At 41.3% G+C, this 26,651-nt stretch overlaps 1 protein-coding gene across 10 annotated transcripts in view; it reads left to right on the top strand.

The window, feature by feature from the left end:
• Positions 1 to 26,651, top strand: part of POFUT3 (protein O-fucosyltransferase 3) — a 259,490-nt gene that overhangs the window by 183,717 nt on the left and 49,122 nt on the right. The gene's annotated exons all lie outside the window — the stretch shown is intronic.

Here is a 26,651-nt window from a genome sequence, read left to right on the forward strand (position 1 = left end):
CTTCAGCTGAAGCTGAAACTCGAATACTTTGAGCACCTGATACGAAGAACTGACTCGTTGGAAATGACCCTGATGCTGGGAAAGATTGAAGGCAGGAGGAGAAGGGGATGACAGAGGATGAGATGGTTGGATGGCATCACCGACTCAATAGACATGAGTTTGAGTAAACTGCGGGAGTTGGTGATGGACAGGGAAGCCTGGCGTGCTGCAGTCCATGGGGTCACAAAGAATCAGACACAACTGAGTGACTGAACTGAACTGAACTGAACTAGGGGATAGTATAAATAGGACTTGATGGCAGGTCAGATGTGGAAGGGGAGGAGCATCACCTGGAGTCACAGGTGACGCTCAGGGATCATTTAGATAGAGATCAGAGAACAGGAATACGTTTGGGGAACGTGTGGGAGTGGGATGGACATGGTAGAAATGGGGCTCCAGAGAGAAGTCTGGCTTCAAACACCACTTTGGTGTTCATCAGATTATATCTAATATTTAAAGATGTGGAAGTGGTGTGATACTTCCCCAGCAACATAGATGTCAATTAAAAGAGAAGAAACCCTAGAGAAGAAGTCTATAGAGTGCTCTAATTAAGCAGTGGGCAGAGAATAGGAGTGAACTATGACAGAGAAGGAGAGGCTTGTAGAGTGTCGGGGTAAGCTAGGGAAGGAGGTCAGCTGAGAGCCATGCTGTCAACAGGTCAAGGATGGATGAGGATCGAAGCATACCTCCTGGATTCAGCCACGGGGTCAGTTAGTGACTATCACTGTCGGTCAGGTAGATGGGAGTGTTGATGGTGGGGGCAGTTGATTGACAAGGGAATGCCAGTTTAGAAAGTACGTAGTGACTGTCTCAGGAAATTTGTGAATCCGCAAAGAAAAATAAGAGTCTAAGTACGTGGGGGACAGTCAAGGCTGATGAGAGAATTATGCAAGTATTGTTGAAATGTGTTGAAGACCCAGGGATGAGGGGAAATAAATACTATGGGTCTCTGATGAGGCTAGAGGTCAATTATTGTCGTACTTGAGGGAGAGAAAACATCACCTAGAAAAATTTAAAAATACACCAGTCTTCGATGCTAAATCTAGAGATTCTGAGTTTGAAGGACTGGAATAGGGCTTCTGTGCCTTGTTGAGCCTTCTCTACCTGGGTGATAATGATGCTGGTGTTTCACAGATGATACTTTGAGAAACGAGAGAAAAAAAACGGATGGAGACCACAATGTTGGTAATCCTCTGCAGGCAGAAAAAAAGAGAGGTGTTGCATCCATTATAACAGGAGCCGGTGTAGGCACATGTGTTTTCTGGAGACAGAAAATTTACTGGTTCTTGTCTGGTGCATTCTGTTTTCTCTCTGAAATAAGAAGTGCCTTTTCCCGTGAGAATGAGGGGTTAAAAAGTTTGAAGAGAGGGGCAAAGATCGGAAATACTTATGATGGAGCATGGGAGATTGTGTACTAGTAAAATAAGAAGGATTTCTTAGGAGTTTGAGAACTGAGTTAGGTTTATAAATTATGAACTGATAGTAGCAATCATCTGCACTTTTTTCACTTGTCTCAGGGTCTGATATCCTAGGGTGAGCACCGAGAAAGTGGTGAGCTGGATGGTTCTAGGGTTTGTGTTTTGTCAGGTATGAAAGATGACCCAGAGTTGCATTTAGTTCCAAGAAAATTGTTGAGGTGATGAAATCCAAGGTTACCAAGAGAAGTAAAGACAGGACTCTAATGAGGAGAAGAGAGATGAGTCAAGGGGCAGAGGTCTCCGAGAAGCCGAGCATGGATGGACAGAGCTTTGTGGTCTTGGGGGGAAATTTGTGATTGGAAGATTTGAGAGTTTTAGTTGTTCTGGGTGAAGCTAAACTGTGTAGGATGTGGTCATGGGAGTGAAATAATAGTGTAGAGTGGAGACAAAGATCACTAGAGATGAAACATGTCAAGAAAGTTAGAAGCTGAGGTCGTTCCTTGGTGGGTTGTCTCCACCAGTTTTACCTTTTTAGCACACTAGAAATGAGACATGTCAAATTACACGTCTAATTTTTTCTCTGAATGTGCATTTAAATCAGTGCATTACTTCTGGAAAGAATGAACCTCTTCAGTGTGACCCCTAATGACAGGACATCTTTGTTACTTTAAGGAACACACAGGCTCAGAAATCAGATACTTAACCTTACTCTGCTTAAGGGAAGAGCAGCTTAGATGAAGGTATTAATTGCAGTAGCATTCCTGTCCTTATTGTGCATCCCTTAAAAATGGCCCCATCATTGTGTTTTTATAAGTATGATCATCAGACCCCTCGTATTAAAATCACTGGGGGTGATAGTAGGGGGTGACCCCTACTTCTGGGTCAGCCCTAGACCTATTAGTACAGTTGAGTAGAGTGGGAGGGGGCTGAGTTGGGTGGTGCTGGAATCTGTATTTTTAACAAGATCTTCAGAGGACTCATGCATACATTCTAATAGACATACACACACTCTAATAGACGCACACATGTGTGTACTTGAGTCCATGTGCTTGCTGTGTGCCAGGAGTGTTTAAGTCTGTGTTGTTGATGCACAGCATTCGTGCACAGACCTACATTCTCTGAAACGTGCCCTCTTGCTTCACTGAGGCACATTTTCATTCTAGCAACTATTGCTCCCTTTGTGTGCGTGTGTGTGTGTGTGCTTAGTCGTGTCCAAGGACTGTAGCCTGCCAGGCTTTTCTGTCCATTGGATTTCCTATTCAAGAATACTGGAGTGGGTATTCCCTTTTCCAGGGGATCTTCTGGACTCAGGGATCGAAGAATTCTCCCGCATTGGCAGGCGGGTTCTTTAGCGCTGTGCCACCTGGGAAGCCGAACTGCTAATACAGAGAATAGAGACAGCAATTAAATGCCTTCCTGCTTGTTACTCTATGGAATACAGAACACCCTCCAGGGGATTTTTAAGCAAATATTTTTTACAGATTTTATCTTTGGTTGAATTACAGAGCTTGATTCCATGATATCCACCCCCAGTGAGGGCATAATCTTGGAACTCTTAAAAAATAAATATCACATTCACTCATTGTTTTTAATGAAACTGTATGTTAGTCCAGGGTGAATTGGTAAAGAAGAATTTCAGGTTTCCAAATGTCACAAAAAGGACAATACCACAGCCTGCTTTAAGAAGAAACCAAACGTTCTAATTAACATTTTTATCTTTGACATTTCCTGACTGCCTTTATATGTCCCCGGGGCTATTATTGTAGTTTAACTTTTAAAAATAAAATTCCCATATTCACTCTTACCCTGATTTTTATAGGCAGTTAATCTCAGATAGTTCATCTGCTTCGTTGATTTACATTGCTAATGTCACTTAAGAGAGGTAATCAGAATGCTTACAACATTTTGCTGTGTTTAGCTTAATGCTACAATTGTCTGAGATAAAAGTACCAGTTATTCTGTTCCAATAACAAACTCAGTAAATTTTTTTCTTGGGGTTAATGTGTTCTCTTATTTCAGTTTTCCTTCCTCTCTTCATCTTCATTTCCAAAAAGCATCACATATATTCCTGTGCTTGGTTTCCTATTCAGCATCTGGGTATAGTCATTGACATCTATCAGGTTCTCAATAACTTATTTGCAAGTTCTCCAGCTCCCCTTGCCCCTTATATTTTTAAAAGGATTCATAAAAAAACCTGAAAAGACAGAGTTATAACAAGTTTACATTTTGCAACTGGCTTGCATGTCATAGAGCAAGTTGTGGTGTGATAATAAAAGAAAAAGAAGCTGGAAGGAATAAAATCATCATTTATTGTGCAATGCTTTATGCTGGAGTCTGTGCTAAATGTGCCATATCATATTTCATTTAATCCTCACCAAAATTTTGAAAGGTGAGCTTGTGATTACTACTTTTACAGATCAAGAAATAGGTAAGACACTAAGAAATTAAAGTCATTCACTCAAGTTCTCCTTTTTCATCAAGTATCCCCCAACCACTTATATTTTCAATATCTATCTTTCCCAGATCCTTTCCCTTATAATATAATGTATTAACAATCTCAGAACCTAAAAAAAATCAAGTCTTCCTTCAACTGTAATTTGTAGCATTTGTTTTCTTCACAGTTAATGGTCTTGAAGGAGCTGTCTATGTTCTTTGTTTTTACTCCTGACATCTTTACACCTACAGCGATCTGGTTTTAACTTCAACCTTCCAGCAGTTGTGTGCTGTGCTGTGCTTAGTTGCTCAGTCGTGTCTGACTCTTGGTAACTCCATGGGCTGTAGCCCTCCAGGCTCCTCTGTCCATGGGATTCTCTAGGCAAGAATACTGGAGTGGGTTGCCATGCCCTCCTCCAGATTCTAGCAGTTAAGCACATGCATTAGCACAAAACCATCGTCTACTCTGGTTCTCACCTGGCCTGCACGCTTTCAATGTTGAGTATGTTTGACTCACTAGCATGGTTGTTAGCCAGATTAATTCAAGAAATTCAGAAATGTTCATGGCACATGGGAAACGGCATTATCTGTATTATGTGAGTGTGTGTGCTCAGTCTCTCTGTCGTGCCTGACTCTTTGGGATCCTCTGGACTATAGCCCCCCAGACTCCTCTGTCCATGGGATTGTCTCAGCAAGAAAGGTTGCTATTTCCTCCTCTAGGGGACCTTCCTGACCCAGGAATTGAACCTGAGTCTCCTGTATTGGCAGGCAAATTCTTTACCACTGAGCCACCTGGGAAGCCCCCCCACCCATGCTATTTTAACATCTTAAAACAGCATTTATGTGGAAGGAAAAAATATATATATATATACACACATATACATATATGTATATATGTATTTTTCTTCTGCATATTATACTGTTTTAATATCTTAAAAAACATTCCTTTCTGGCTGGGGAGAGACTGCTCCCTGCTGAGCTAACCAAGTCTTAGAAGTCAGCTAGGGCTCAGCTGGGAGCATGGCCTTGATATGTTGTCAGCTAAGCAGCCTGGAGCCTGGCTTCCTCTATCTGGCCCTGAACCCCACGAGATGATACTCCTTTACCTGAATTATCCAAGGTCCAGGTACCAGACAGCTAGAGACCATCCCCTATAGCCCAAAGCTTGCTGAAATGATCAAGCCAGCCGGCCCTAACCTGTTCACATGTCCTGCTTCGTCTCTCCTGCAGAAACCCCAGTGAAGGCTGTGGTCCGAGCCCTCCCCTGCTTCCTGTCTTCTGCCTCCTGACCCCCCTGGGGTTTTTCTAAGTGGCCCTGGGTGGTGCGCTCTGACTGCTGTCTCTAGGACCTATAAGTACAATAAACTCTTTTCCTGAACCACTCTTTTGTCTCCACTTGTGGCCCCCAATGGCTGACTATCTCGTTAAAAAATCCAACAGAAGCCCTCATTAAATGTTAGATGTTGTTGATGGGTGGCAGTGGTTGGTACTCCTGGGCATCTATGAGGACAACGATCGGGATCTCTATCCACCTTACAAATTATACATTTTTAGTTTCTTTTGTTAGTTTTTGTTTTTCTTTACTGTCCTTAGACTCAGGCAAGAGGAGTCCTTGCTCCAGGCTTCACCTTCACGTGAACAAATCAGTTATATTGAGATGTAATACATGCACAGTAACATTCTTTGATTGTCTTTTGTTTTTACTATAAGATTGCGTGGTTATTTATTTTTTATTAAAATACAATCCGTTGGCATAAGTAGAAACAATGTAGCATTCTAGATCTCAAGTGGTAGGTTCATTTTATTTATATCTCAATATGTTATTCTTTAAAAAGTGTATTTATTTATTTGGTTGCACCCGGTCTTAATTGTGGTTCGCAGGGCAGAATCTTTGATCTTGGTTGCAGCATGTGGGATCTTTAGCTGGGGCATGGGAATTCTTCACTGTAGGCATGCAGGATCTAGTTCCCTGACCAGGGATCAAACCCAGACTCTGCACTGGGAGTGTGGAGTCTTAGCTACTGGACCACCAGGGAAGTCCCTCAACATGTATTAAACTATACTATCTTTATATGTTCTCTTATATGCTTCAGGTATTATGTGATAGGAATGTAATTAATTATTTGATGTTTTGACAGGTATATATAGAGTCCTGTACTCGCCACCATGATCATGACATAGACCATGTCTATCGTCCCCCAAATGCCTCATGCCTCTTTGGAATCAATCTTCTCTCCTTATTCTTGATCCTTGGCAACCATTCATCTTCTCTCTGTCACTATAGTTTTGTCTTTTCTAAAACTGTGTACACATGGAAACTACAGCATTTAGTCTTTGGTGTCTGGATTCTTTCATGTGGCATCAAGGTTTTGAGATTCATGCCTGTTTTAACACAGCAGTAATTTGTTTTGCTTTGTTTTGTTTTTGGTAGCTGAGAAGTATACAACTGGTGGTGCAGTGGTAAAATATCCACCTGCCAACGTAGGAGATGCAGGAGACCTGGGTTCGATCCCTGGTTTGGCAAGATTCCCTGGAGAAGGAAATGGCAAGCCACTCCAGTATTCTTGCCTGGGGAATCCCATGGACAGAGGAACCTGGTCGACTATAGTCCACAAGGTTGCAAAGGGTTGGACACGACTGAGTGACTAAACAACAGGAGAATTAATCTACCCCCTGTGACTCCTTCATGGTCAGAGGTAGAGTCAAGGATGTCAGTCCTCCTCTGCAGGGAGTGGTCCTGCTCCAGCCCTTCTGCAGCAGTGCCCTTCCCACCGAGCGAGGACTTTGTGGGGCCAAAGGATATCCTCACCCCACACGTGTGTTTTCCTCTATTCTAGCCCATGTTCTTGATCATCAGAACCCAGGAACCTTCTATTTGAATAACACAAACTGACTTCTAGTCTGACCTTTCCCTGAATCATTCTCTTTCTCATTTTAACTTTTTTAAAAATATTCACTTTTATTTATTTGGCAACGTTGAGTCTTAGTTGTGGCATGTGGGATCTTGACTTTCGAACTGTTTAGTTGTAACATGTGGGATCTAGTTCCCCAGCCAGGGACCAAACCTGTACCCCCTGCATTGGGAGAGTCTTAGCCACTGGACCACCAGGGAGGTCCCATGGATCACTGATGGAGGACCTAAGAGTGGCTACTTGCTGGGGTGATGTGATCAAATGCCCACCTGTATACCGAGAGGCCCCTTGTAGTATAGGATAGATCTAGGGGTGGGAAAAGAAGGGAATCCGAGCATCCGGGGTCAGTTCTCCCCAAGGACCACACCCTGGCATGGGAATTGCTGCTCCAAGAATTCTAAATGGAGGTTGGCATTCCAGAATGTTATGATAGTAGGTTCTCAAGGTAGGAGAATCAAGTGTTTTTTATTTAACACTGTGTTGGCTTAATGTGTAACTTTTAAGTCTTAGATGTATGTACGTGGGCCTTTGTACTTTTGCTCCAGACCTAGCAAATGTCGGGTGTGGGCAGACTTTTTGTCCTTACTACCCTCTAAATGTATGTGTTTCTTTATTAAAAAATATTTATGAATTTATTCGGCTGCGTCAGATCTTAGTTGCAGCCTGTGGGATCTTTGATGTTCATTGCAGCATGCCAGCTCTTCATTGTGGCATGTGGGATCGATTCCCTGACCAGGAATTGAACCCGGGCCCCCTGCATTGAGGGTGTGGCGTCTGAGCCTCTGGACCACCAGGGAAGTCCCTGTATGTGCGTCTTGTGTCTGCCCTTTGTCCTCTTCCCTATCACTCTCTAGACTGGATCATCACCTCTGTCCCCCAAATTTCCACTAACAGAATTATAGGATGGTACAGGTATGCATTTTGAGTAGGTCCTACAGACTCGGTGGGTACAAGTGTACAGACAAGACTGGAAATGGCTTGCTGGGTGCAGGGGTGGAGGAGAAAGAGTACAGCCTTAGGCAAAAGAGTATTAAGCTATCGGAGAAGTTTGTGAATAAACCAGAAAGAGCCGAGCAGTGTAATGGGTGAGTCTGTACAGGCTCTAGAACCAGACTGCCTGGGATCAAATTCTGTTCCTCCCACTTACTACCTGTGAGACCTTGGGTAAGTTTCCTAATCCATTTGTGCCTCAGTTTCTTTGTCTATATAATGGGCGTTACAATGGCAACCACCTCATAGGCTTATTTTAAGGACCAATGATTCAATACTTATAAAATGATGCAAGAATGCCTGGAAAATAGGAAAATCTCATTGCATTTTAGCTAATATATTAATGAGGTACACTTGCAGGATTCAGGCTGGGATTTCCATATGTTTCTGTTGCATATTTTAGAATTGGATAATATTTACTTGCACATGTTAGAATAATGTATGATGGTTCTTTGGGCTTCCCTAATAGCTCAGTTGGTAAAGAATCCGCCTGCAATGCCGGAGAGCCTGGTTCGATCCCTGGGGTGGGAAGATCCACTGGAGAAGCGATAGGCCACCCACTCCAGTATTCTTAGGCTTCCCTTGTGGCTCAGCTGGTAAAGAATCTGCCTGAAATGTGGGAGACCTGGGTTTGGTCCCTGGATTGGGAAGATTCCCTGGAGAAGAGAAAGGCTACCCACTCCAGTATTCTAGGCTGGAGAATTCCATGGACTGTATAGTCCATTGGGTCACAAAGAGTCAGACACGACTGAGTGACTTTCACTTTCACTTTCACTAATGGTAGCTCTAGCTGCATTTACTCCGAAGCTGGTGCTCACCAAGTCTATCTCCTCTTTCTGGGAGCATGGGCAGATTTTATTTCCCAGCTTTCTTTGATGTTAAGCTGGGGCTGTGTGCTGGAGTTGTGGAAAAAAGAAATGTGTGCAGAATTTACGTGTATCACTTTTAAGCATGGTCATAAATCCTCTCAGTTACACTCCTCTGTCTTCCCCCATCTGAGGACTAGAATTATTCCAGGTTTACCTTGAAATTTGTAAAATGGCAAAAACATAAGATAGAAGCACTTGGGTTACTAAGGCACAGCTTGCGAGAGAACTGCTCAGGAGAACCACCAAACCGGGAATATTTGCCTTGAACTTGAATGAAAAAGTTTTTCTGTTGCATTAAACCAATAAGATTTTGGATTGTCTTCTACAACAGTTAGTCTGTTCAAGTACAGATATTTATATGTTGAAGTGGAGTCCTTTCATAACAAGAATATGAAATATACGTTATTGGCTTAGCCATTGGCTATGGTAAGGAAACAAACTGGCAGCTGGAAAAATGGTAATCTTGTTATGTGGTGGCAAGGCATTCGGTGAAACTTCTTCCTGTGAACACTGGAAGGTAGAAGCTGTTGGAACTGAACTCCAGGTGAAGAACTGAGAAATATGACTCTGGTGGGGTACGGTTTTTTATTGACTGTGTTGCACAGAGAAAAGGCTTGAAAAAGAAATGGCTAGTTTGCAAGTATAAATGAAAGGGAATAGAGAGAGTCTGGAAATTCAGTTTCGCAGGGTTGAAAATGTCAGCTGTGTTGTGGCATCTAAAGAGTGAAAAATGGAAGTTAGGAAAAAACTTTAAGCCCTAACGGTCCAGTAAATCTTTTCAGGGGAATGAAGTGATTCACAAAAAAGATCAGTTGAAAGATAGGGTATTCTCCATTCAGAAGTTCTAGTCTCAAGGTAGCTATTTCTAAATTGAGAGACATTGTTACAGTGGCAAAGAAGCAGAGGTAAAGCATATTGGAGAATTCTGTCTAGGAAAGATCTTTGAATGTGGTTTCTGGCACTTACAACTGCTGGGAAGAAAATTGGTTAGAAGTCTATTAAGTTTTTGAGGAGTTTTTATTTCCAAATAAGCCACACACTAAACAAATTTTAAAAAACCTGTTTTGACTCCTTTAGACTTCCAGCGATCACTGAGACTCCATAATTGCATAAATATGAAGTAGATTTCCGATGCTCCCAAAGACATGCCCCGCTCTTTCCCACTTCACACAGTGGACAAAGCAAAGATCACAGAGGAAGGAGCCGGGTCCCAGAGAAAGATGGGTATTCCTCTTGGAGAACACAAGAGAAACCTTATCAAACTTTTCCTATCACCATTTCACAATCCTTCACATTCTCTACCCCAGAATTACTTCAGCATTGCTGTAGACCATTGACTTCTAGACTTTTCCATGTGTTCCCTTTGTAAATGGAGGCATTAATTACCATTATCTTGCCTCTGTTCCACCGTTGCATGTTGCATATTGGGTGTGTGTGTGTGTGTGTGTGTGTGTGTGTGTGTGGTTGTGGGAGATAACTTATCTTTTAATTCATAGATTATCAGAACACAAGGGGCCTTAAATACCCATAATGAATGAACTGTGCACTTCTTGGGGATCTGAACTCAACTAGATGTAGTGATTGGGTGTGACTTTGGGGTCCTCGTTGGTGAGAGAGTGAGTGTACTTTGTATGTAGGAGGAAGAGTGAGCTGAGAATTTGGTGGCCAGAGGAAGTCTGTGCCAGAGACTTTTTTAAAAAGTGATTGTGAGTTAATTTTTTTAAAAGGTTTTTTGATGTGGAGCATTTTTTAAGTATTAAATTTGTTACAATATTGCTTCTGTTTTATGTTTTGTGTTTTTTTGGCCCCGAGGCATTTGGGATCCTAGCTTCCTGACCAGGGATCGGTCCTGCACCCCTGCGTTGGAAGGCAAAGTCTTAACCATGGGACTGCCAAGGAAGTCCTTATGGCAGACGTTGACTGGATGCTCAGCAATCTCATCCCCTCTTTCTGAGCACACAAGAATAATGCATTTCTCTATTTCTCTTGAAATTAGATTAAAATGACGCGAGCCATGGTTGATCAATGGTCTGTTGTAGAAGAGACACACACCACTTCCTGGCCTGGCCACAGAACCCTCTGTGCACTCGCCTCCCCCGCTCTTTCCTCCTTCATTCACCTTGGAATTTACATCAGCAAGAAAACCCCTTGCTCATATTCAGCCACTGCAATTTTTGGAGATGTTTTTTCCTATCAAGCAGCATGTCCTGAATAATACACTACACCATACCTTGGGAGGATGGAGAGTAATCACTTAAGATGGGGCTTCTTTGTTGTTAAAGGTGGAATGAACACAGTTTCTTACTCTGATCTCCAGCATGACATCTAACCCTGAAGGAGTTCAAAATCCTGAGTCAGATGTTTTACAAGGAGGAGAACGCCGGTGGTGTTCTGGGAGGTTCTTAGAGTGGTGGAGTTTTATGGGACTTTAAGAGAGCGATCTGAAGAAGGGGGGGCATGAAAAAAATCAATGAGCTTCCCACTCCTAATTCAGTAATTTTGAGAAAATATTATCTAGAGGAGGAAAAGTAGAGTACGAACCACCTGCAGAGCGTTATGTTCAAGGGCACCACTCTTTCCAAGGTTCACAAGAGCTCCTTTTGTATTGATCTGAGCTCTGAAGTTTGTTTGAAGTGAATATTACAATTTGAGAAGCAACTGCTAGAGGGTGTGTGTGTGTGTGTGTGTGTGTGTGTTTCTTCAGGGTATGCTATTCTCATTGCTGTTGTTATTTAGTCGCTAAGTTGTGTCCGACTATTTTGTGACCCCATGGACTGTAGCCCGCCAGGCCCCTCTGTCCATAGGATTTCCCAGGCAAGAATACTGGAGTGGGTTGTCATTTCCTTCTCCAGGGGATCTTCCTGACCCAGGAATGGAACCCACGTCTCCTGCATTGGCAGGTGGATTCTTTACTACTAAGCCATGCAGGGATATCTTTAAGCTGGAGAAGTGCATGGAAATGTCTCAAGTTCAGAATTGGGCAAGCAGAGGCAACTGTTAAAGAGCCTTCCAGGGCAAGCATTGACTGTAGTCAATGTTCTAAAAGTTCCTTTCTTTTCATCACCATACAATATTGCCTAAGGGCCAGGAGATAATAGTTTGGGGAGCATGGAGACTGTACAAACTCTTTACATCATACATATGCTTATTTATTATTTTAGGGCAAAAAAGGTCTTCAGCCTGAAGATAGCATTAAAGGAAGTATGCTTCAAGAATTAGCGAGGAGAACATGGGAATCCGTTCCAAGAAATCAGATGAATTTAATTAATTATTTTACTATTATTATGTTTTGTTTTTTGGCCATGCTGCACAGCATGCAGGATCTAGTTCCCTGACCAGGGATCGAACCCATTCTCCCTACCATTGGCAATGTGGAGTCTTAATCACTGGACCACCAATGAAGTACCAATCAGATGAATTTTCAATGAGATGTTTTTCTGGAAACTCCAATAAGGGAGATTCCATGGTGGCTCAGATGGTAAAGAATCTTCCTGCAATGTAAGAAACCTGGGTTCGATTCCTGGGTCAGAAAGATCACCTAGAGAAGGAAATGGCAACCAACTCCAGGATTCTTATCTGGAGAATTCCATGGACGGAGGAACCTGAAGGGCCCCAGTTCATGGAGTGGCAAAGAGTCAGACATGACTGAGCAACTAACACTTCCCCTTCCAATAAGACAAACAGCAAGAATGAATTCCCTGATGTGATTTACTTGGGAGAGGCAAAAATGCCCCTCCCATTGTATCTTGAACCCATTGAAGTCAGACTTTTATTTTCACTTCTCCACTGAAATGACTCTTGTAAGCGTCTCTAAGGACTCCTTGTTAACCCAGGGGTTGTTTTTCCATCTTATTTAATCTTCCAGCAATATCTGACACATGATTTACTATGGTTTCCTTGGAATAGCTTCTCCATTTGGATTCTCATTCACCTGGGTTGTTTTAAGTTCTCATTTTCCTTTGCTGGTCTTTCCTTGCTGCTGCTGCTGCTGCTAAGTCATTTTAGTTGTGTCTGGCTCTGTGCGACCCCATAGACGGCAGCCCACCAGGCTCCACCGTCCGTGGGATTCTCTAGGCAAGAACACTGGAGTGGGTTGCCATTTCCTTCTCCAATGCATGAAAGTGAAAAGTGAAAGTGGAGTCACTCAGTCTCTCCTTGGTATTTACGTAAATGTTTGTGTTCTCCAGACTTAACTATTTTAATCTTTTTTTTCTTTTCTATCTATGTTCATACATTTGGTGACCTCACCTATACTCTCTTCACTTTAAATGCCATCCATATACTCATGATTTCTGGATTCATGTCCCCACACTGTACCTCTTCTCTGAACTCCAGACTCATACAGCAAAATGCCTTCTGGAATCTTCTCTTTAATTTTTTTTTAGCAGCCATCACAACGTTTACTCCTGATATTCCCCTGACAAGCCTTCTTCTCATGTGCTTTTCTCATATCCGTAAATTACAACTCAGCCCTTCCAGTAGCTCAGGCCAAAGGCCTTCATACAGTCCTTCATTCGTCTCTCATACCTGAGTTTATATGAAAGAGAAATTCCTTTGTTTTGACCTTCAATGTATAACTGGACTGCAGCTCCTTTTCACTGCCTTGGACTTCTGCTTCTGGTTATGATGAAATAGTTTATATCCAAGCTACCTTCCTCAGAGAATGACTAGGAAACCTCGATGAAACAGAAGGAAATCAATTCGAAGGTATCTGAGAGCTGTCAAGGCACCCAGGACTTGCTTGACTAACAGCTCAGAGAGCAGAGAATATTCTGAGGCAAGTGCAAAATTTTGTGTTGTTATTCCTCTTATTGGTTGATCCATAAACTGCATAATGTAAAAATCAAAGCAGTGAAGCAGGGAGCTGGGAGATAAAAGGCTGAGAAGCTCATTAGAACTTTACTTGGTTGTAGGGAGCAGGTGTTCATCAGAGCTGGGAAATTACAAGGATTTGATGACCCAAGAATTTCAAGGAAAGAAAAATGTAGAAGAGTGAGTCTGATACTCTGCACTGCTTTTTCCCACTAAACCATGTGTCTGTTCATACAAGGCCAAGGGCTGAGAGGCAGGAAGCTAAGCTGATGTATTTTTCAGCCTCGTGGTGCTCAGGAGACAGTATTTAGAGTTCAGGGCCCCTGTACACTTATCAGGCTTTCAGTGAAAACTCCTGAAGGTCTACATCCTAGGAGCAATGGAGAACTCAAAATAGTTTCTTCAGAGACTAAAATCCAGTCTTAGGTAAGTTGTTTCTGATCAGACAGGTTAAGATCAGCAGCTCCTATTCTAATTTTTGCCTGAAGTTAACAATCCTCTCTGGTGGAAGACAACATCCTCCACAGTCTCTACACTTTTTCATGACATGATGTCATTCACACACTATACTTTATAGTATAGAAAATATCATGCATTCAATAAAATTGATAAATTAACAAAATCAGAGATGACTAAAATCAAAAGACACAATGTAAACAGACCCACAGTTGATCCACTTTTCAGACATATCAGCTATAGATGCTAAAATAACTCTGATGACTGTGTTCCAGAAGATAGATGACACGGTGGAAAATATCTGCTGAGAAGAGGAATCATTTTAAAAATTAAATAAACTGATGTTAGAAAACTTCAGCCACAGAGGCTAAGTTCTTAATAGCTAACTTTAATATCAGGTTAGATGTGGCTGAAGAATGAGTTAATAAATTGGAAGAAAGGTGAGAAGGAAAATATACAGAACAAAGCGTAGAGGAAAAAAACAGAAAACACTGAATGTTTCCCAGAATGCATAAATAATGCATGGGAGAGGAACAGAGACTGACGTAAGGGTAATTAGAGTCACATTCAGGGTAGAGGAAGTGAACAGGAGAGAGCCGCATCCAAAGGGCTGGCCAATGCTGAGTACATCCCAAAACTGATGGAAGAAATCAAGCAATAGATTCAAGAAGTCCTTTGAACCACAAGCAGGATAAATACTAAGAAAACCACACAGAGGTACCTCAAAATAAGGCAACTGAAACCATGACAAAGAGAAAACCTTAAATGTAGCTAGAGAAGAAAATGACACTTTAAAAGAATCGATAGTTAGTCTGGTGTCTCAAAAGAAATGATTCAAGTCAGAATAAAAAAAAAGAAATGCCATCTTTAAAATGCTGAAAGGCAGCCACAGTCTATCACACAAGATCAAGTAAAGACACAGCAATTGGGAAGTTTACATCGTTACCTGTCACCTGTGTCCTAAAGACAAACAGGGTGAAGATAATGTGCTTGGAGATTTTGGTAAGCCTCAGACTTGTTCCAACTATCCTGCCAGGTAACGCCAGAGAGAGTTGCAGTCTCCTTATAGCATGAACTAATTACAAGTGGGAATGGTTATTACATTCTTCTTTGATCCCGGTCTCTTCCTCCACCCTTCAGGAAGTGATTACAAAGCCTTCATTGCCAGACTGCATAGGAGGAGGGAAATAAATGATGTGGAATGTTTTCAGCAGAATGAAGATGCAAATGTGAGTGAAGCAGATGAAAGGAATCTGGGAATTGTAAGCCTAGCTAGTAGCTGGCCATCAGAATCCCACAGTCCTAGAACTTGGCCCCTAAATCAGCGGATTTACAATGGCCAATTAATTCCTTTGATGGAAGTTGGAGAGGCTAAAGAGCAAAAGAGGAACCAGATCTGATGGAATTATGATACATCTGGACAGTGGGTAATGATTTTACCCAGCTGTTCGAAAGTGCCAGCTGGCTTAGAGAGGAGTGTAGCAACCTAGTGGTTGAGAAGAACAGATGGGATGTTTGGGGAAGAAATTATTTGAATGTACTGAGATGACTTTTTTTCTATTGTGTAGTGTTTATTACTAGGATGGAAAAGTTTTTATTGGAGCAAGGATTCATTAAGGAGAGTCAGCCAAAGAAAATGATAAGTGAATTTCTGGGGGGCAGAGTGGGACTGTGTGATCATGGCATGCTGGGACCAGCTTGTACTGGTGGTGAGAAGCGATTGTGCACTTTTCTCCCTAGTCTCATGTTCAGTGATGTGTCTGGTAGCTTGGAATCTGCCATCAGTTCAGTTCAGTCGCTCAGTCGTGTCCGACTCTTTTCGACCCCATGGACTACAGCACGCCAGGCTTCCCTGTCCTTCACCAACTCCCGGAGCTTGCTCAAACTCATGTCCATCGAGTTGATGATATGCCATCCAACCATCTCATCCTCTGTCGTCCCCTTCTCCTGCCTTCAATCTTTCTCATCATCAGGGTCTTTTCCAATGAGTCAGCTCTTTGCATCAGGTGGCCAAAGTACTGGAGCTTCAGCTTCAGCATCAGTCCTTCCAATGAATATTCACTGTTGATTTCCTTTAGGATTGACTGGTTTGATCTCCTTGCAGCTCAAGGGACTATCAAGAGTCTTCTCCAATACCAGAGTTCGAAAGCATCAATTCTTTGGTGCTCAGCTTTCTTTATGGTCCAACTCTCACATCCATACATGAAATCTGTCATAGTGAGTGCTACAAATCAGGACTCCCCTACTCTGAGAACCAGTTGATAAACACTTGCCAGTACACCATTGGAGTTATGCCACAGGACATATTCCATAACGCCAATTACTGGGACTATCTGAACAGATTAAGACGTCTTTTAAATGTTACCTCCCATTGTATAACTCACGCTTAGACTTAAGATCAAGTTCCATTTTTCTTTTACCTTCTGGAACGTACAATAAGCACTTTAAACTTAAATTGTCTAAAATTCAGTATCTTCTTTCCCAGACTACTTTTTCTTCAGGTGTTCTTTACTGTAGTTCTTGACAACATAAGCTAGGGACCCAAATCAGAAACGTAGATGCCTCTCTGGTTACCATTCTCTGATGATCACTGGATCTGGACAGACCAACTTAATTAGCATATACTATTCTTATTTATTTTCCCATTTCCTCTATTAATCCTATTGTCTTGGTTCAGGCCCTCAGACTGTTGCCTCATCCAGTTTCTGCTGCTGCTGCTGCTGCTAAGTCGCTTCAGTCGTGTCCGACTCTTAGCGACCCCATGGACTGTAGCCTACCAGGCTCCTCCGTCCATGGGATTTTCCAGGCAAGAGTACTGGAGTGGGGTGCCATTGCCTTCTCCACATCCAGTTTCTACAAACACTTAAATCATTGGAATACTTCAGTCAGTATCCATGCTTCTTTTCTAGAGATCTGGGTTCAATTCTGAGGAGAGTTCTGAGGTCAATATATATATATATTTTAATCTTTTTTTTTTTTTTTTGGCTGTGCCACAAAGTATATGGGATCCTAATCCTAGACCAGGGATCGAACCCCTGCCCCCTGCATTAGAAGTGCAGTCTTCCTTTGGACTATTACCAAAGTCCCTGGCATCTGTATTTTTAAGAAGTGATCTGAATTTCAGACAAATCTAATTCTCAGCTAAGGTTGGAAGATAGATACCCAATAGAGATCAAAATTTCTAGTCTTGAAATCCAAACCCAACCATAATCTATTCTCTGCCTGTTTTTCTAGTTTTATCTTGCATTACTTTTCAGCACATCTTCACTTCTTATATTATTTCACCAACCATTTATTATGCTCCAGCTGTGTACCAGAATCTGTCTTAGGTGCCCACAATTACAGTGGTGAAAACAGGCAAGTTGTTTGTATATATGAGCCAAGCGTCACGGTTTGGGGGGGTCACCAGTCACACCATTCCTAGACATGCCTTTGGACTTTGGTCCTTCATATTCTTCTTGTCTGGGGGCCCTTTCACTCGCCAGTCTTCTCTGATTACCTTCTGCTGCCAGTTCATTCCTCTGTTTTATCTACGAGGTTGATTTCCTGGTCTTTTTCTCTTGCTAGACTTGTGACATCTTCCTGGAAGAGTTTTCAACCCCTGGTGTCTAGACTACTCCACTGTTCTTGCCTGGAGAATTCCATGGACAGAGGAGCCTGGCAGGCTACAGTCCATGGGGTCGCGAAGAATCAGACACGACTGAGCGACTAACACACACACACACACACACACACGGTGTCTAGAGCAATAATTGACATAAAATAGTTCTCAGCCACGTTGAGAAATATTGAATGAATATTGTTCAACTAGTAAGTAACACAGAAGGGATTTGAATTGAGGAATATCTGACCCCAAAGTCATGTCCTTTTAACTAACCTGCACTCTTTCAATGAAGTGTGGTTTACCTTGTCAGGAGAGCCACTCTTGAATCATTCAAGGAGAATCAAATGATTCTCGCAGACAGAACCACTACCCGTCCAAAGGGAGATGCGCCAATTTACCACTTTAGTTGATCAATATCTAATCCAGATAGGAAAGTTCATGCCAAAGATTTGAGATTTATTAAACTATCGAAAGAAGAAGACAAATTTCTCCTTTTATCTTGGTCTGAATAGACAAAGCTTTACCATGCAGATATATTCCCCCGAACTAGGAAAGGTGGCAAGCCAAGACTAAATAGTGATATTTCCTAATACAGTTTTCATCTAACCAACTAAACTTATTTCTCGGTTTAAGTCAAGTACAGAACCTGGCATGCAAAATTCTTCAGAAGCATTTCAGAAATATTGAATTAAAAGAGGAGGTTGATATTGTTTGGCAGAAAATGAACATCACTCTCAATCAATTTAAACATTCACTTTATTGAGGAAATTAATGCAACTCCTGTGATTTTTATTCTTTAGCATAAAAAAATTGGGGCAGCAAAAGCTAACAACTAAAATTTAGAGTCTGTTCTGTCATCTGATTTGGGAAATGGGTGCTGACTCTGCTAGTTCTATTAAAAATGCTGTCCATAAAATATTCGTAGGCTAGTTTGACAGAAGCTGTTTTAGAATGGCGAGAAGGACCATTATTAATAAAAGCTTCTCTTTCCCTTCTAATTAATTCATTGGCGTTGCCACCAGAGTCTTCTTCCTGTGTCATAAATTTGATTATGTCACCTCCCCCTCTGCTGAAAAACTTTAATGACTCCACATCTCCTATAACAAAATGTGTAAATTCCTTAGCTTTGAATTTGTTTCCTACAACCTGATCAACACCATCTTTCTAATTCACCATTCTCAGTTCTAAATGCAAATACACATTGCATTCTTTAATTACTGGAATGCTCATCCATAAATGCCTCTTGACTTCCCCCTGCTGTGTCCTTGACCAGCTATTTTATCTGCCTTCAAGCCTTTACTTCTTGTTTCCTGACAGCTCCTACCATCACTCTTGTTTTTCCCATTCCTAACAATCCCTCAAGGATGATTCATTGTTTTCTCATCTATGTTCACGCATAATTTATACATAAGTGTATGAATCAAACCTTAGGACACATGGTCTGACAAGCATGAGTATAATTAAGAAAACAGAATAATCAAAATGGTTCCAGAAAATTTGGGGTGTGTAGTTGCCATAATTATGGTGTTTATCACTAGTACCTTGGGTCAAGCATTCTATTGTGTGGATCTATGAATAATTCCTTGCTCATTTCTCAATTTCTCATTTATTTATTTATTCAATAAATATATTTGAAGGCCTGTCTTGTGTTATTCACCATGACAGGCAAGGGAGATATAAAGAGAAAAGGAGATGTTTGTGCTTTCATGGAATTATATTCTGTTCAAAGAGACAGTGAAGAAACAACTAAGGAAATACCTTCAAATAGTGGTAATTACTATGGAGAAAATAAAAAATTATAATAGAGAGTGACCTGAGAGGTGGGAATGGGCAATATCAGATATGGCGCAATTTCTGTAATAATAGATTTCTTTTTCTAGACCCCCAGTGCAATAGAAAATTGTAGGGAAGTTTTGAACAAAAATTTTTAAAAAATCACGGAATCTCCCAGAGCCCTATATTATTGAGATTTTGTGGAGGCTTCCCCAAGTAAGCGTGATCCATTATTAACTCCATTTCCAGCCCCTCTCCCCTCTCTGGAGGATTAGGGGTAAAGCTTCTAATCATGCTTTGGTCTTTTTGGAGCCATCCAAGAGCTCATCCAGGGTCACCTCAGGAAAACAAGAGATGCTCCTACTGCTCTTATCACTTAGACACTTACAGGGGCTTTAGAAGCCCTGTGTCCGGGATGGGGATCAAAGACAAATGTTAGAAGGAGATGCTCCTAGTATTAGCAAAAGAGTTTTAGGAGCTCTGTGCCAGAAACCAGGAGCAGAGACCAATACATTTATTCTCTATTATCTCACAATGGCCAATGCTGTTTTCTCTCTAACCTTACCAGTGTGTTTTTATGAAGCAAACATCAAACACTGCATAATTCTATCCATAAACGTATCAGTATGGATCTTTAAAGGATAAGAGTGCTGTTTTAAAAACAATTCTCTATGTTTATTTCAGGCATTAGCATTAACAGAACATTATGGCCATTCCTGTGAAATACATGCTTAGCATTTTAACTTATTATTATTATTATTTTTGATATTTTGACTGTACTGCGTTTCATTGCTGCATGGGCTTTCCTCTAGTTGCAGCAAAGGGGGGCTACTCTCTAGCTGCACTGTGCAGGCTTCTCATTGAGGTGGTGTGGACTTCAACAGTTGTTGTATAAGGACTCAGTAGTTGCAGCGTCCAGGCTCTAGAGCACAGGCTTAATAGTTGTGGTGCATGGGCTTAGTTGCTCCATGACTTGTGTGATCTTCCTGGATCAGGGATGGAACCCGTGTCTCCTGCATTGGCAGGTGGATTCTTTACCACTGAGCCACCAGGGAAACCCCTTCAAATATTAGTATTTTGTTAATATTATCAAATATGAAGCAGTATTCAAATGTCTGATTCTCTCACTTTTTTTCCCCCCAGTGTGTGTTTGAATTAGGATATCAATAAAGTCTATATCTTGCAATTAGTTGGTATATCTTCACTTACACATACTCTGATTTCATCAATGCTGCTTATAAAAAACAACCAATGCTCTAGGTTTACCTCAATCTCTTTCTTTTTTTTCTTGCTATTTTTTTGTTGTTTTCAGGAAAACTAGTCTTTTGTCCTGCAAAGGACCCCACACGTAGATTTTGCTGATCACATTTCTGTAGTTTTCCTTTAACATGTTCTCCAGTCCCCTGAATTTTCTTCATCTAAAAAGTGGATATAGAAACTTAATCAGATTCAGATTTAATTCATTATTTTATTTCTGGACCAGATCTGCTTGTTTTTTAAAAGCAGCATTGATGAAATCAGAGTATGTGTAAGTGAAGAGAGTTGAGTGGAGAGGGAAAGGGGAGTTCTATTATTATCATTTTTTTAATCCATTTTCTTCAAAACTATGGCCTTAGAGTTGGTCCTATCTAACATCTTTCTAATTGATTGGACTTTTTAAAATGGATGTACATTAAAAAAAAAAAGCTTTATTTATGTATTTTTGGCTGTGCTGGGTCTTCATGGCTGTGCACAGGCTTTCTCTAGTTGCAGAGAGCAGTGGCTACTCTCTAGTTGTGGCACATGGGCTTAGTTGCTCTGCAGCATGTGGGATCTTCCTGGAACAGGGATCAAACCTGTGTCCCCTCCATTGACAGGCAGATTCTCAACCCCTGAACCACCCTGATCTGATATTTTGAAGTGGTCAAAGTGGAAGCAGAACATAGGTCTTCTCGCTGCTGGATTTCTGGATTTCACTTGGTTTGGCTGTTTCATGACAAAATCCTCACTCCATTTCGTGTTCTGATCTTTCTCTTAAGCACTCCTTTCATAGAGGGTTACACTGAAGAAATATTAAAAGTTTAGAAAATCTGATTCAGACTGCTACTCTGGGATGGCTGCCAAGTTTTTGCAAAGTGCTTTTCAATAATTCATAATTCCTTAAACATGGAAACCCACTGCCTAAATATAGCCTGAGAAAATGTGCTCCGGTGCTTAGGAAAGCCAAAAGCTGTGTATTCAAATACATTAAACTTCTCCATCCCCTCAGACAAACACAACCAGTGTCACCCATTTGTTTGTACAGAACACTTTAAAAGAACCCCTATTGAAATGCACGGGCACTGGAGATGCCATTCTATGGCTTGTCATATTTGGGTTGTTTGGGGGGTTTTTGCAAGTTCAGCACTTAGGAGCTTCTTTTCCTTTAGTTTGGCAAGACTACCAGGTGGCCTGATGTCAGGATTCCAGCACAGGATGCTGGAGGGCCAAAGGAGAAGTTAATGGTGGGCTCCAAAGGAAACCAATGGAAAAGATCCACGCAACTGGAAGGCTGGTTCTTCCCAGCCAACTGGGAACTTGAACGCCCAGCTGAGTTCCAGATCTGCAGAGGAGACGTGATGCTCTTGGCCACCTTGGGCTCTGAGGGCCTCTGTGTGGGTGAGGGCAAGGCTTTAGATGAGGGTATCAGAGTCTTCACAGATTTGGTCTCTTTAAGGTCTAGGATGGTTTCTTCTGAGATGGTGTCTTGGAAGATTTGTCACTGTTTGAAATTTCTGATCAAGCTCACTGAGTCTGTAACTGGAGCTGGTCTTCCCCTCTGCCTCAGAACTTCGGTGGCTTGGTTTCTGAAGATAACCAAGCCCTGAATTGGCCTGAGCCCCTAATCCCTATCTTAATCTCTGTTGATAATAAATCTTAAGACATTTCTCTCTGTTCATCCTGCAGGAACATAGTGACTGGCCACATTCTAACCTCCCACCCCCCACCCTGAAGTATTCATTCTTGCCTTCTCAGCATCTCTCCACACATTCCATTTTTTCCTGTGTTCTGTTTAAGTGGTTCCTCTGTTGAGCGGATTTTCCCAAACTAGTTGCCTCTCTTAGTTTGTCACAGTCTTGTTTTTTTCCTTTCATTGCTATTGCCACAGCTTGCATTTATTGGTTTCTTTGTGGTTTTACTTAATTTCTTTCACTCCCCAGCACTCCCACTAAGTGTAAACTCCATTCAAGCAGGGATCACACCTATCTTATCCACGTCTGTATCCCTATTAGTTAGTACAACGTGTGGACCATGACAGGGTCTCAGTACATATTTGTTGAATGAATGATTGAATGAATTAATTCTTGAAATGTGTCCCACCTAAGTCTAGTCTGTTTGCCAGTCTTCTATTGAATCCAGTCTAAAAACACTGATGATAAAATGTTGTAACTACTCATTTGAATGTGTGTATGCTGGCTGGAAGGACATGCCAACGGTGAATTCTCAACAAATATTGAGCACATCAATGAGCAGACTGAACTTGAGTTGATTGCAATAGCATAGTTTTGTTCTACATGCACAATCTCTTTTATTAAAGCACTTGAATTTAACAACAGTAACCAGGTAAGCTGATCTTTCTTTTTATAAACACACATTAGTTTTATTTGACAGAACACCAATACAACTTAAAAAATGACCAAGGCAGCCTTGGAAAACATTTGAACCTACAGCAATTTCTCTGTTCACGTTCATTAATATCATGTAGCCACCTTCCTGAAGCAGATGATTTTTTAGAGGCATTTTTAATAATGCAACTTTTTCCTTATAAATTAATTATGAATCATAGACTGGAATTAAAATCTCTTCCTTCTTAAGCTTTGGGTTTGCATAAAATCAGATGATGCCTCGTCTGAACTTAATGTTTTCCTCTTCTGATAACAGTGTATGTGTTTACCTTTATGAGCTGAGCTATTTAAGGGAAGGATTTTTCTTGATTTTCTAGACTCTCAATGAGAAAGGCATGTGTCATTTCCTTTGTGCCTTTGATTGAAGGGTTTCAAATCTCTTATTTAATAAATATCACAGGAGAAAGAGTACTTAACACTGCATACAAAAGCTCTGTGAGTGATACACACACAAATAAATCTCACTTATTCAGTGAAGATTTTTTTCAGTTTTTTATTGGAGTATAGTTGCTTTACAATGTGTGTGAGTTTCTCCTGTACTGCAAAATGAATCAGCTATATGTATACATATATCTCCTCTTTTTAAAATTTCCTTCCCATTTAGGTCACCCCAGAGCATTGAGGAGAGTTCCCTGTGCTATACAGGAGGTTCTCATTAGTTATCTATACATAGTGTCAGTAGTGTTTATATGTCAATCCCAATCTCCTTAATTCTTCGCACACCTGCTTTCCCCCTGGGTATCCATACATTTGTTTTCTATGTCTGTGTCTCTATTTCTGCTTTGCAAAAAAGATCATCTGTGCCATTTTTCTAAATTCCACATATTTGTGTTTTTCTTTTTCTGACTTCACTCTGTATGACGGTCTGTAGGTCCCATGGACAGAGGAGCCTGGTGGGCTGCAGTCCATGGGGTCGCGAAGAGTTGGACACGACTGAGCGACTTCACTTTCATGCATTGGAGAAGGAAATGGCAACCCACTCCAGTGTTCTTGCCTGGAGAATCCCAGGGATGGCGGAGCCTGGTGGGCTGCCGTCTATGGGGTCGCACAGAGTCGGACACGACTGAAGCGACTTAGCAGCAACAACAGCAGCAGCAGGTCCATCCATGTCTCTGTAAATGACTCAATTTTGTCCCTTTTTATGGCTAATATCTCATTGTATATATGTATCACATCTTCTCTGTTGATGGACATTTAGAATGCTTTATAATAGCTATTATAAATAATGCTGCAATAAATACTGGAGTGCGTGTGTCTTTTTGAATTATGGCTTTCTCTAGGAAAAACTAGTGGGACTGCACATATGTGTGTGCACATAGTGTGCACATATGCACACTAGTGGGATTGCTGGATCATATGATAGTTCTATATTTAGTTTTTAAATTGACATTCCCACCAACCGTATAGGTACAGGAAGGCTGCCTTTTCTCCACCAACAAAGATTTATTAAGCTGGGAAATAGCCTAAGTAGGCAAAGATATGAAAAAATAAAGATCATAGCCTCTGATTCAAGAACAAAACTGTTACTCTACTAGGAAAGACACCCATGTAAATAATCAGGGTCTAGTGTGATGGGTCTCAGCTCAGACGAGTAAAGATGAAATGCATTGAGAAAATAGAGCAAGAGGGATACTAACTGCCTGGTGGTGTCCTTTGCTGGTATGTGCTCTTGTGACCACTTGTACAAAGATGACACATGGAAATGCACTGCATCTTGGGAAATTCTCCAGACTGCATCACTTCTGTCCACTCTACAACACCTCCTACTGGGTTTATTCTACTCGGCATCCACTTTGGAACAGGCACCTTGAATTGACCACTGAACATAGGCTTTGCTTTCTAGCTTTGACCTTCACCTCTCCTCCAGGTCATGAAGCCCTGCCCCACATCTTCATATACTTAATGAAAAGGCAGTGATCGTCAAACTTGGTTGCACAGTAGAATTAACTAGGGAGTTTTAAAATATACTGATGCTTGATTCCCTACAGAGATTCTATTTTAATTGTGCTTGGCTGCTGGAATTTTTTTAAGCTCCCCAGTTGATTCTAATATGCAGCCAAGATAGAAAGTCACTTGGGCGAGGGATGCACTGTCTATGTGTCCTACATGGGAATCACTCTTTCTTCCACCCCCAAATCTGTCCTTCCTCTGGGAAATTGGACACAATTTTGTAGATGGTCTCTTAGATTTCCACTGATGCCTGGCTTCTGATGTAGGTATATGAGCAATCCCATAGAATCTTTATTCTGGTTGTCAGCACAGGCGCAGATGATAGATGTGAGTGCTGTGTCAAAACCTCTCAAACTGATGAGCTGTCGCAACTATGAGCTTGTTCTCGTCACCCTGAAAATTGGAGAATTGTTTCTAGGGGCTCTTCAAGCTCTTATCTCACTCTTCTCACTCTGCTATTTTTTCCCTTGGGTTTACAAGACTTCTATACCATCTGAAGAATTGATGCTTTCAAATTGTGGTGCTAGAAAAGACTCTTGAGAGTCCCTTGGACTGCATGAAGATCAAAGCAGTTAATCATCAAGGAAATCAACCCTGAATATTCATTGGAAGGACTGATGCTGAAGCTGAAACTCCAATATTTTGGCCACCTGAGCTGAATCATTGGAGAAGACCCTGATGCTGGGAAAGATTGAAGGCAGGAGGAGAAGAGGGTGACAGAGATGAGATGATTGGATGGCATCACTGACTCAGTGGATATGAGTTTGAGCCAGCTCTGGGGGTTGGTGATGGACAGGGAAGTCTGGTGTGCTGCAATTCATGGGGTCTCAAAGAGTTGGACATGACTTAGCAATTGAACAACAATAACAATACCATCCAGTTGAGCTATGTTTCTTGCTTCCTCCTTCTGTCAGCTTCTCTGTAACGACTGCCCCATTTTCCACTTACATATTTTGGTTTTGACCTCTGTATTTACCTCTGAGACATAACCTCTTGTCCTTACTGACTCTTGTCTGAAATTTTTTTGGAGTGATTCTCCCTGTCTTGAATAAGGAGAAATGCGTACCACTGAATGACTTCGGAATAATCTTATTTCCTCACACAAGACATATATTTAATTATTTTAAAGTGAATATGAAGGAGTCATAACCTGGTTGTAAGCATTTTGAGAAATGCACTACTGACTGAAATAATTAGAAATGTCCCTGAATGACAAGGAAGCCAAGGGTAAGAATCTTTGTTAATGGTACGTGTCTGAATTAGCCTGTAGAGGAAGACTAGATATAAGATATATTTTCTTTTAATTTCTTTTTTTGCTCTCTCAAGTTTTAAATGGGAAAACCAGGCTCAGAATTATTCCAGCTCATTTAGGATTCTTTCCCAGTACTTCCTTCCTTCAGCCCTCAGCTTCTTTTCCTTGACAGTAAATGAGCACCCCCCCCAACCCCCACCACCGTGTTCCAATAACCCTTGAGAAGAAGTTGAATGTGCTTCTCTTTGCAGCACAAATTTCCTCTTCTGTAGGAAGACAAGTGGAGCAAATTGGGTTATGACTGAGAATGACATTAAGGTGTCAATGGAATAAGTTCTTATTTCGTTTTATTAGCTTCCTGGGAAAGTGCAAACTTCAATACCCATATATGTTCTCCCGGGCAATACCAAGTCTCTCTTGTGTTTTATTTTTAGCCTTGACAAGAAAGCTGTCTTTGCCAATTTGCTTCAAAACAGGTGATGGATGTAATATGTATTCT

The sequence above is a fragment of the Giraffa tippelskirchi genome, chromosome 8, assembly GCF_054371585.1.
Source record: "Giraffa tippelskirchi isolate mGirTip1 chromosome 8, T2T-mGirTip1v1.2.pri, whole genome shotgun sequence".
In the NCBI taxonomy this organism is placed as follows: Eukaryota; Metazoa; Chordata; class Mammalia; order Artiodactyla; family Giraffidae; genus Giraffa; species Giraffa tippelskirchi.